We start from the raw sequence: 12,072 nt of genomic DNA, 5'->3' as shown, positions 1-12,072 counted from the left end.
TTTGATAGACTTATCTCTTCTTAGCAATGAGAAGATCTAAGACAACTCCAAAAGACTCATGATGGAAAATGCTGTCCACATCCAGAAAAAGAATTACGGATTCTGAATGCAGATCGAAGCATATTATTTGCTTTCTCTCTCTCTCTTTTTTTCTTTCTCCTGGTTTCTCCCATTGGTTCTAATTCTTCTTTACAACACAATTAATATGAAAATAGGTTTAATATGAATGTATATGTTGAACCTATATCAATTTACATGCCCTCTTGGGGTAGGGGTAGGGGAGAGATGGGGAGAAAATTTGGAACTCAAAATCTTATGGAAGTGAATGTTGAAAACTAAAAATAAATAAATACATTTATTTAAAGAAGAAAAAGAAAAGACCAGAGGGTCAGCTAGGTGGCACAGTGGATAGAGCACTGGCCCTGGAGTCAGAAGGACCTGAGTTCAAATCCAGCTTCAGACACTTGACACTTACTGGCTTTGTGACCCTGGGCAAGTCACTTACCCCCATTGCGTAGCAAAAAAGTAAATAAAAAGTTAAAAAAAAAAAAGACCTGAGCTGAATAGAAAATTTGACTTTCAACTACAAGACTCAAGAGAAGCATAAAAAGGTAAACAAGAAAGGAAAATCATAAGGGACTTAAGAAGGTTAAACTGCATTCCTATGTGTGAGGATGATACTTGTAACTCATACAAACTTTCTCATTATTAGGGCAGTTAGAAGGAGTATATATAGATAGAGGGCACAAGCGTGAATTGAATATGAAGGGTTGATATCTAAAAAATAAAATTAAGGGTAAGAAAGAGCAATGTACTGGGAGAAAGGGAAAGGGAGAGGTAGAATGGGGTAAATTATCTCACCTTGAAGAGGCAAGAAAAGGCTTTTACAATGGAGGGGAAGATGGGGGAGATGGGGGTGGGGAGAGTGAGTGAACTTTACTCTCATCAGAATTGGCTCCAATAGGGAATAACATACACACTCAATTGGGTATAGAAATCTATCCTACCCTACGGGAAAATAGGAGGGGAAAGGGAAAAAAGAAGGGGAGGGGTGATAGAAGGGAGGGCAGATTGGGGGAGGGGGTAGTCAGAAGCAAAACACTTTTGAGAAGGGACAGAGTGAAAAGAGGAAGAGAATAGCATAAAGGGGGGGGGCAGGAAATAGGATAGAGGGAAATATATTTAACAATCATAACCGTGAAAAAACTTTGAGCAAATTTCTCTAATAAAGACCTCATTTCTCAAATGAGAACTGTCAAATTTATAAAAATACAAGTCATCCCCCAACTGATAAATGGTCAAAGGAAATGAACAGGTAGTTTTCAGACAAAGAAATCAAAGCTATCTATAGCTATGTGAAAAATGCTCTAAATCACTATTGATTGGAGAAATGCAAATTAAAATAATTCTGAATTACTACCTCATATCTATTAGATTAGCTAATAGGACAGAAAAGGAAAATGACCAATGTTGGAGGGGATGTGGGGAAAATGGCAAACCACTCCAGTACCTTGGCCAAGAAGACCCCAAATGAGGTCACAGAGAGTGTGACCTGAACTGAGTTAGTCTTGTGAATGGAGGAAAAGGGATGAGTATGAGACATTTTTGGGAGGTAGAATCAACAAGAATTGGTAACTGACTGGATATGAAGGGTGAGGACAGCATAGGGTAACCCTGAGATTATCAACCTGGATGACTAGAAGGATGGTGGTGCCCTTGACAGAAAGAGGGAAGTGAGGAAGGGTAGAGGATTTGGGGGGAAAGACAATTCTGCTTTAGACATGTTGGGTTTGTTCAGAAAAACCTAGAAAGACTTATATGGTCTGATGCTGAGTGAAGTGAGCAGAACCAAGAGGACTTTGTATACAATAACAGCCACGTTATGCAATGACTAAGATTGTTAAACTGATCCTTTCTCAGCATTATGAGGATCTAAGACATTTCCAGAGGCCTCGGGATGGATAATGCTGTTCACATTCAAAGAAAGAACTATGGAAGTCGAATCACTATCACTTATTTTTACCTTCTCTTGAGTTTTGTTTCATCTTTCTGATGGTTCCTCATATTGGTTTTAATTTTTACTTACAACTTCACTAATGTGAAAATATGTTTAATGGGTATGTAAATGTAAAGCCTATATCAGATTGTGCGCCGTCTTGGGGAGGGTGGGGGGGAGGAAAAGGGAGAAAAATTTTCAACTCAAAAGCATATGGAAAAAATAAAAAAAAAATTTAAAAAAATAGACATGTTGGGTTTGAGAGGTCTACAGGATATCCAGTTGGAAATGTCCAACAAGCAGCTAGTTGGTGATGTAGGACTAGGGCTTAGGAGAGAATAGGGAATGGATATATAGATAATAATAACTAGCATTTATATAGTAGGTTTTAAGGTTTTCAAAGCACTTTACCATTATCTCATTTTATCCCTGCAAGTACCTTGGGAGGTAGGTGCTGTTATCCCCATTTTACAGGAAACTGAGGCTGAGAGAATTAAGTAACTTGTCCATCGTCAAGCTAACTTTTGATTGCTTTGTCATTTTGGGGGAGGGAGAACCCCAAGCTCTCTATTCAAGGCTTGACCCCTTTCCCATCTAAGATCAGTTCCACAATGAACACACATAGAAACTAGCCAAGAAACCTATTTATCCAAGTAAGAGAAGGTATACATAACAGGATATATCCCAGACAATGGAGAGTGAAGGAGTTCTCCCATTGGGAGTGAGATAACTCAAGCAGGAGAGAGAACCCTAGATCTCACCCAAGAGGAAGCTTCCTAATGTCTCTAGAGTAGCAAGCTGGGAATAGGGACAAATGAGATATTTGTAAAGTACTTTGAAAACCTTAAAGTGCTATAGAAATGATAGTTATTTTATATATCTATATCTATCTCCATTCCCTAGTGAGTAAATGAGGTCAAATTTGAACTCTAATCCTCCTGAATCCAGATTCATCATTCTATTTGCTGTATCATCTGGAGGTCATTTGCATAGAGATGATAGTTGATAAGATCATCAGGTGAGACAGTCATTTGATCCCATTTGAATTAAATAATACAACTTTTGTTCTATCTGATCCCATCTAAGATAGTACGAAGATCCCTATTTTATAGGTGAGGAAACTGAGGCAGACAGGTGAAGTGACTGGCCTAAGGTGACAAAGCTAGGTCTTGACCTTAGGTTTCTGGCCCCATTTCCACTCTACCATGTTGTAGGGCATTCATGGTTATATCCCTCTTAACAGCCAGCTTAGATGAGGTTGGCCTAGATAAAAGGATTCCTTCCAACTCAGATATTCTGTGATTCTTTAGTCCCTGCCCACCTCACTTCCCTAACTCATTCTTCCCACCTCCTGCCTCAGTCTGTCTCTCTGAAAGTATCTGTCTTTTCTTTCTTCATTCTCTCCAGAAAGTTCCTTCTCCTTCCTTTGTGAATTCCTGTTTCTTTTACTTTCCCCTTCTTTACCTCTGTGCCTTAACCTGTCCTCCCCTCTTGCCTCCACCTAGGCCTTTCCCTTCTTCTCCTACCTCTGCTGATTGGAGAGGAAAACCTCTCTCTCTGTCCTCTATTCATGTCCCTCTAGGTCCAGGCCTCTCTCTCTCTTTCTCTCTCTCTCTCCCTTCTTTGTTTCTTTCTCCCTTCTTTTTCCTTTCTCTCCTCTCCCCGGACAAGGCGCTGAGCAGTCCATTGGGTAAGTAGGCAGTAATACTAGGAAGTGTGAATGTCTTGAAGCCTCTTCAGAGTAGCTGTAAGGGCTGCAGTAAAAAAATTCCTCAGGGGCCCCAGCTGCACCTCCAGACTTCTCTTTCAGGATCTTAAAATCCCCTGAAGGGCCTTGTTCTTCACTCACACTCAAGGAGAATTAGCAGGATATTTGCAAGAGATGGGAGATTTACTCCAGCTCATAAAATGCCTGATCCCCAGAGGCTTAAGTTCAGATGGCTGGCTGGGTGGGACAGGTTTCAGCTGTGTTCACCTCCTTCATCCAACTATGGAGAGAAACAGGGTGTGTGTGAGTAAATGAAATGGGGGTATGTTTGCATGTGTTTATACAGCTTTGCTCAGTGGAAGGAGCCCTGAACTTGTAGTCAGAAGACCTAAATCCAAATCCCAGCTCTGCCCCTTACTGTTAGCAAGCCACTTAACTTCCTGGACCTCAGTTTCTTCATCTGTAAAATTGAGAGGGTTGGAGTATGTGACCTCTAAGTTCTCTTCCAGCCCTAGAATTACAATTCTTTGGATCTATGGAGTAGTAGATATGGGGTGTATGTTGTTGTTGGTTTTTTTTTTTTGGCTAGGTTACGGGGTTAAGTGACTTGCCCAGGGTCACACAACTAGTAAGTGTCAAGTGTCTGAGGCCGGATTTGAACTCAGGTCCTCCTGACTCCAGGGCTGGTGCTCTATCCACTGTGCCATCTAGCTGCCCCGGGATATATGTTTTGAAGCTGTAAAGTGTGTGAAAATAGGTGTTTCCATCTAAGTATAAAAGCAGGGCTGTGTTTGGCGAGGTAAGAAAAGTGTATGTATGTGAGGTTGGGTGAATATGGGTAGGAATAATTGGTTCTCCTGCTTCCAGTCACTCTCCTCTCCAATCTGTGATCTACACAGCCTCCAAGTTGAATATCCTCTAAGCATAGCTCTAACAACCCATTCCCCTGATGAAAACCCTAGTTGCTCCCCATTGCCTCAAGGATAAGATACAAACTTTTCCATTCACAGTCTGGCTCCAAACTATCTTCCCCCTGGAGTCCCCTGTCTAGAATGCTCTTCCTCTTCAATTCATTCAGTCTCTTGGAATATATTTCATTGAAGGCCCAAATCAGCCTTTCCCCAGTTGACAGCACTCAAGAATATTTATAAAGTGCTTTGCATAGTGCCTGGCACACAGTAGGTGCTTACAAAGGCTTAAAAAAACCCCCACCACCACTCCCAAAATATATATTTTTTAGACTTTATATTTGACATAGGGCCTGGATCTGTAATTTCATTGGCCATGGCGAGCTTTGAGGTGAAAAGACTATCGAGACTGGTTAGCACCTTCTCAAGGGCCTGTACTTTTATAGAGTTGCTTGGAACACTGAGAGAGGCCCAGGGTGATACCCCAAGTGTCAGAGGTGGCATTTAAACCTAGGTCTTTCTAGCTTCTAGGCCAGCTGTCTTTGCTCATGTCTTACACTAACTTATCTTTGTGCATGCTGCTTTTCTCCGGGAGAAAAGTTCTTTAAAGGAAGGGATTTATTTTCATTGTTTTGTTTTTGTCTCCCTAGCAGTTTAGTACAGTGTCTGGCATGTATTAGGTGCTTAATAAATGTTTGTTGACTTGACTCAAGTATGTGTGTATAAGTGGAGTTGTATGAGTGGGCGAGTGTCAGAGTGTTCCCATTCAGAGCTCACAGATTTCTGAGGGGATGAGTCATGGGTTGGGAGTCTCATTAAGATACAGCCAGCAGATAAGGCCTGGCTGCCTTCTAACTTGCCTCCTGGAAAGCTTTGGGACTCACCATAAACTCATGTCAGGGGGAGGTGTCTTCCTCCAGCCTAGAACTGAAATGACTGTCAGAAGTAGTTCTTGAATGAGGGAAGTCCCAGGAATTTAAGCGTGTCAGAGCCAAGAATGGAGGTAGGGATGGGTGGGGTATATGTGGTTCAGCTACTAGAATCCTTTTCCCCTAGGGAATCAACTGAGGAAAAGGCAGTAAGGTCTGATGGAAAGTGTTCATGGCCTAGGAGTTGGAAAACCTGGGCTCCAGTTCTGACTTCACCTGTAACTCACCTTGTGACCTTGAGAAAATAATTTCCCTCTTTGGACTGCTTCAATTTTCTCTTCTATGAGTTAAGATTAGAACAAGGGTTAGTCACCTTTTTTTGTCTGGTGAAACCTATGGACCTCTTCTCAGAAAAAAAAAAAGTACTGAATTGGAAATATTGAAATACAATTATCAAAATATTTTTTTTAAAACCTCATGGACCTCAGGGTAAGGCCCCTGGTTAGGTGGTCCTTAAAAATACCTGCTTCATCTAGCATTTTATAGAGTGTTGCTTCTAAGCCAGGCTTCCCTCAGCAGCATTTAAAGCTCTGCTTGGGCTTGAATAGTTAAAATGAAGGCACTGTAATTGGCACTTTTCTGTCACCCTTATAGGTCTCAAAGCTGATGGCTCTTTTCCTGGACTGCACTGGGGGAAGGAAGGGAAAGTGATGTGTAGTGATAAAGAATTGTCCCCTTTCCACACTTCCTACCACTCCCATATAAAACATGGTGGGGCGTGGGTGGGGGGTGTTCTTGCGATGACCTGGCTCTTAGAGGGAAAGATGAAAGCAGGGCAGAAGGGAGCAACCTATAGACTTGAGTCTCTGGACCCTCAGCACTCTGGCCTTGGGATAATCTGGGGATGGGGAGAGAGGGGGGGTTGACTCTGAATGCTCTGAGCCCAGCTCTTTTAGTATTCTTTCCCAAAGAGGGACCCATGCTCTGTACCTGTCCCCTGAACCCATGGCCCACTGCCCACAGGATTGGCTCATAGTGGGAGCAGGAGCTTCAATGATTATAGCATTTAACTTGCCCCCAACCAGAGAGGAAGGATAACTGCAAGACTAGATTAATGTTGCAAGCAAATTGGATTCTCTCTAACTGGAGACAGGTTGGGTTGTGGGGCAGTGGCTGGGTTCTTAGGCTGTCCTAGCATCTGGATGGGTGGTAGGGCACAAAATATTTGTTGCAAATTTTTTTTTTGTTGCAAATATTTTTGAGAGGTGATGGTAATTATTATTACCATATACGTGGAACTAGGATAGCACAGGAATGGGAAGAGGGAAACACAACTTTTCTCTCCTTACTCCCTAGCAGATTCTCTGGTTCATCCAGGCCAGCTTCCCCTCCATCCCCTGAGCATGGCAGATGTATTGTATTTTCATCTTCACTCACACAGTTCCCCCAGCCCTAGGATATGCTCCTTCCCCTCCTCCCACTCCACGTCCTACTTATCTTTCTTCAAGGTCAATGCTGACTCTAACTCTCCATCCTCTGAGCTTCTGCAGGGCTGTGTATCTACCAAGCATTCTGGGGTTTAATTATATGTGGTCTGGTATGTTAACTGTTTCCTAAGTATGTCTCATCTCCCCAATCAGACTATAAGCTCATTTAATTCAATTCAATTCAGCAGATAACAGTATTTAGGTGATGCAGTAGAGATGGCATTGGACTTGGAATCAGGAAGACCTGGTTTCAACCTTTCCTCAGACACTTATTAGCTGTATGATCCTAAGCAAGTCACTTAACCAGTCTCAATTTCCCTATCTAGAAAATAGGGATAACAACAGTACCTGTCCCATAGTGTTGCAGTGAGGATAACACATGTAACATACGTAAAGTGCTTTGCAAATCTTAAAGCATTATGTAAATGTAACCACTTTCCCAAAGTCCACTGGCATGGGACTATCTTCTTATTAGTGGAGATGAAGGCCTTTCTGGGCAGAGTTGGCAGAGACAGAGAGCTTCAGTTCTCAAGAGTCCTCCTTTGGGGACTGTTCAGGTAAGAATTCCTTTTTGGGCTACCTCAAAGAGCTTCTGGCTTCCAATTTTGAGAGGGAAGATGGAAGACGCCACTTCCACTTCAGGTTGCTAAAGGAAAAGACTCTGGAAAGAACCTACTTGGGAGGAGCTGGCTGTCTCTACCATGTCCTTATTCCCAGCTTGCTACTCGAGAGACTTCAGGGAGCTTCCTCTTGGCTGAGATCTAGGACTCTTCCTCCTGGTTGAGCTGTTATCCTACTCCCAATGTAAGAGCTCCTTCACTCTGTACTGTCTGGTATATGTTCTGCTATGTAGACCTTCTCTGATTTGGATGAATAGATTTCTTGGCTAGTTGCTATGTATGTTCATTGTGGAACTGACATTAGATGGGAAAGGGGGTCAAGCCTTGAATATAGAACTTGGGGTTCTCCTTCCCCCACAAAATGACAAAGTGATCAAAAGTTAGCTTGAATCCAATCATATCCCTGCGGCCAGCAATATTTAAGAGAGCAGATGTACTTCCAGTTTGGTACCCCCATCTTTTTGAGGAAAGCAAAGTGGCCTTGGGTCCCGACTTCCTGATTCTCCACCTGGCAGGATGAAAGTCTCCCTTGGAGAAGCATGAGGAGAGAAGTGGTGAGAGATATATCTTCTGCCTCCCTCCATGGCACACACGATGAAAAGCTCCTGCCACCGATAGTCCTCACTACACATATGAGGCCTCCTCTCATTCTGCTACATTGGTGTTAGCTGTTGTAGCTAACATGTATGCAGGCTAACATGTATGCAGGTTAACATGTGTGCAGGCTAATATGTATGCAGGCTAACATGTATGCAGGGCACTAGGTTTGGTCCTGAGGGTAAAAGAATAAAACAACATGAGATCCCTGCCCTCTAGGAGCTTCAAATCTAGTAGCTGAAGGCAGGGAACACTTTGTCTCCTGGAAACACAAAACAAGCACAGTACTGGGAACACATAACTCACAGGATAGTAATTTTAGGCCTGGAAGGGAATTTAGAGGTCGACTAGACCAACCCTCTCATTTTACAGAGGAGGAAACTGGAGGGTCAGAGAGTTAAAATGCCTCACCCAAAGTCATACATGCACTAAGTGACAGGGACAGGATTTGAACCCAAATCCTCTGACTCCCAACATAGGATGTTCAGGGACAGACTTGCTGAGCTGGACTGTGGGTAGAATGTTGTTACAGAACTGGGGTTATTGCTTACAGAACTGAGTATGCATGGGGGCTCCAGCCAGGTCCCTTCCTCCTTTAGCTGCTCAGTTACTATCATAATGAGGTTCAGTAGCCCTGAAGGGGGATTCCAGTGGGCAAGGCCCTAAGCCTTGGGAAGAAGTTTCTGGAAGAGCTTGTCTCTTCATTCTCCCAAAATGGTATATGGATAGCTTGGATTTTCTGAGCGTCAGGACACAAATAGGCGGATGCCCTGTGTGTTCACACGTCTGTATACAGTAATGTCCTGGGTATGGTCGTCCATCTGTCAATTAGTTCATAAAGAGTAAGTGTAGGAGGAGATCCTGAAACCCAGGTGGTGGAGCAGGCAAGTGCCTCAGTAATGGCGAGGGAACCAGTGGAAACCAGCTTGGAAAACCAGCAGGTGCCTGGGCATTCTACAGCAACCAGCTCTCCCAGTGCCTCAGCAAAACTAAGGAAAGCAGCACTCCAAGGGGTCCCAGGTGGATAAACATCCTGCAACATCCATCTGAAAGGAGCTGAAGAAAGCGAAAGGAAGGAAGGGCCCAGGTGAGCAGGAAATCTCCAGGAGCCACACGGCTAGGAAATAAGCAAACACCATGAGCAAAAAGAAACATATGATAGATTCTTATTATAGGAAGAGTGAAGATCAAGGCAGAAATTCTGAAGAGGACAACATTGCCAACAAACCCACATCTGGAACCTCAAAAGGGAATATGAACTGGTCTGAAGCCCAAAAAGCCTTCTTAGAAGAGCTCAAGAAGGATTGTAAAAGTCAAATGAGAGAAGTATAAGAAAAAAATGGGAAAAGAAATGAGAGGTATGTAAGGGAGAATCAATAGCTTGGAAAAGGAAGGACAAAAATTAACTGTAGAAAACAAGTCCTTAAAAAATACAATTGGTCAGCTGGAAAAAAGTACACTGAAGAAAACAAATCCCTAAAAAATATAATTGGTTAAATGGGGAAAGAGGTACAAAATGTAATAGAAGAAAACAATATGCATGGAATATGATATTCTGTAAGGCAAAGGAGCTTGGATTACAACCAAGGATCAACTACCCAGCGAAAATGAGCATGATCTTTCAGGGGAGGAGATGGATATTCAATGAAATAGGGGACTTCCAAACCTTCCTGATAAAAAGACCAGAGCTCAACAGAAAATTTGATTTTCAAATACAAGACTCAAGGGAGACATAAAAAGGTAAGTAGGACAGAAACAACATGTTATTAATAAGGGCAAACTGTTTACATCTCTACAAGGGAAGATGACACTTGTAATCCTTGAGAACTGTATGTTGTGTTAAAGGGGTATACATAAAGGGGGTGGGTATAAGTTGATAAAGACAAAAAAAAATCTAATGAAGTGGGTTAAGTGGATCCAAGTAAGTGGATTAATCTGATCTAAGAAAATATACTGAGAGAAAAGGAAAGGAGGAGGCAGACAAGGGAAAATTACATTACAGAAAAAGGCACAAAAATCTATTTCAACAGAGAGAAAGAAGGGAGGGAGATGAGCATTGTTTGAACCTTAATCTCATCAGATTTGGCTCAAGAAGTGAATAACATAATCAGTTAGGTACTAATATTGATAGATTTAACCCTCTTTAGCAATACAAGGATTTAAGACATCTCCAAAGGCCATGATGGAAAATGCTATTCACATCCAAAGAAAGAACTATGGAGTTTGAATGCAGATCGAAGCATACTATTTGATTTTTTTTTCTGTCGTGTTTTGTTTCCTCTTTCTGGTGGTTCCTCCTATTAGTTCTAATTCTGACTTACAACATCACTAATGTGAAAATATGTTTAATAGGAATGGATACGTATAGCCTATATCGGATTGCATGCCCTCTTGAGGACAGAGGTGGGGAGAGAGAGGGAGACTAATTTAAAACTCAAAAGCTTATGGAAGTGATTGTTGATAACTAAAAATAAATTAATAAATTTTTAAAAAAAGAAATTAAGATTCAAAATTTAAAGACTCCAAATCTGAGCAGAAACATAGACACACACACACACACTCACACATATTCTGTTAAAGTTTATGGAAGTGATTGTTGATAAATCAAAATAAATTAATTTAAAAAAGATAAAGTGTAGGAAAAGGAAGTAATTATCATGAATGAATCTAATCCAGCTCTGAGAACTTCTGATGCCATCTTGATCAGCCACGGACTGCTCACTTCTGGACACTCTATCTAACCTGATGGCCAGTTGGCTTGGATTCTTGGTTTCTTTCTCTGGCCCAGTTTACTTCCTGTTCATTTTGAAAGGATGCTCCCATATTCAGTGGGTCAGTAGTGACAATGCAAAGAACTCTGGTTTCTGAAGGATTGGGATCTTGCAAGTGGTCCCAGTTAACACAGACACTATTAACAAGAGTGTGCAGGTAGTGAATTATTATCCTGCTTAGAGGGTGAAAAGTGGAGCTATTGAGTCATCCCTTAGGCATTCAGGGCCACATCCCTGTATTCCCAACAAGCGGTCCCATGCCTAGTATATAATAGGTAGGCACTTAGTAAAGGTTCATTGTTTCATTGCTATGGGGCTCCAAGGCCTAGCCTCCAAAGTTGGATGAATTCTTAACTTCTTAGTATATAGTATTCGAGAGGGTAGCATCTGGACCCCAAGCTGTTTCTTTATGCTCCCTTCCCCCATCCCCCCAGCTACCATATTATCCCTGTTTAGCTTCCTTACTTTGGACTGTATCAGTAAAATTATTCCCTTCTCCCCTCTCTTCACACTCCATCCTTCCCCTCCTCTCCTTCTTTTCCTTTCTTTTATCTTCCTTTCCTTTCCCCATGTAGACTAAAAGCTCCCTCAATATAGTTAAATTCATCCCCTCTTTTTTCCTTCCTTCCCTTCTCAACATTCACTGAGAGAGCACAAGATAGATGTTATGGGGGGTATAAAAATAAGCAAGATGTCCTCTCTGCCCTATAATCTAATAGGGGAAGTGTGTGTGTATGGATTGAACATTCACAAAAAAAGTACATAGGCATATCCCTGTAAAGTTAACACCAACTGATGAATTTCCCAATGGCATTCCTGATACATTAGAACTAAACCCCATCATAAAGCTGTACAACCCTCTTGTAATGTCATTCAGCTGATCCCCTCCTTTTAATGTTGTTCCTATGGAAATAATTCATCCCCTCTAACTCTATAGTTCTATAGTTGAAATAGACTATGAAGGCTCAGGGTAAATGAGCAGCATTAGAAGGAATAGGCCTGCATTATAGCAAGCAAATTTAATCACTACAGAGGAATGGTGCAAGGTAATATGAATTACTTCTGGATGAAGTGTAGGGGGATCAGGGAAAATTTCAGGAAGCTGACATTTGATCT

The sequence above is a fragment of the Phascolarctos cinereus genome, unplaced genomic scaffold (assembly GCF_003287225.1).
Source record: "Phascolarctos cinereus isolate Bilbo 61053 unplaced genomic scaffold, phaCin_HiC Scaffold_3;HRSCAF=262, whole genome shotgun sequence".
NCBI classification, from domain to species: domain Eukaryota; kingdom Metazoa; phylum Chordata; class Mammalia; order Diprotodontia; family Phascolarctidae; genus Phascolarctos; species Phascolarctos cinereus.
This window is presented reverse-complemented; position numbering follows the sequence as displayed.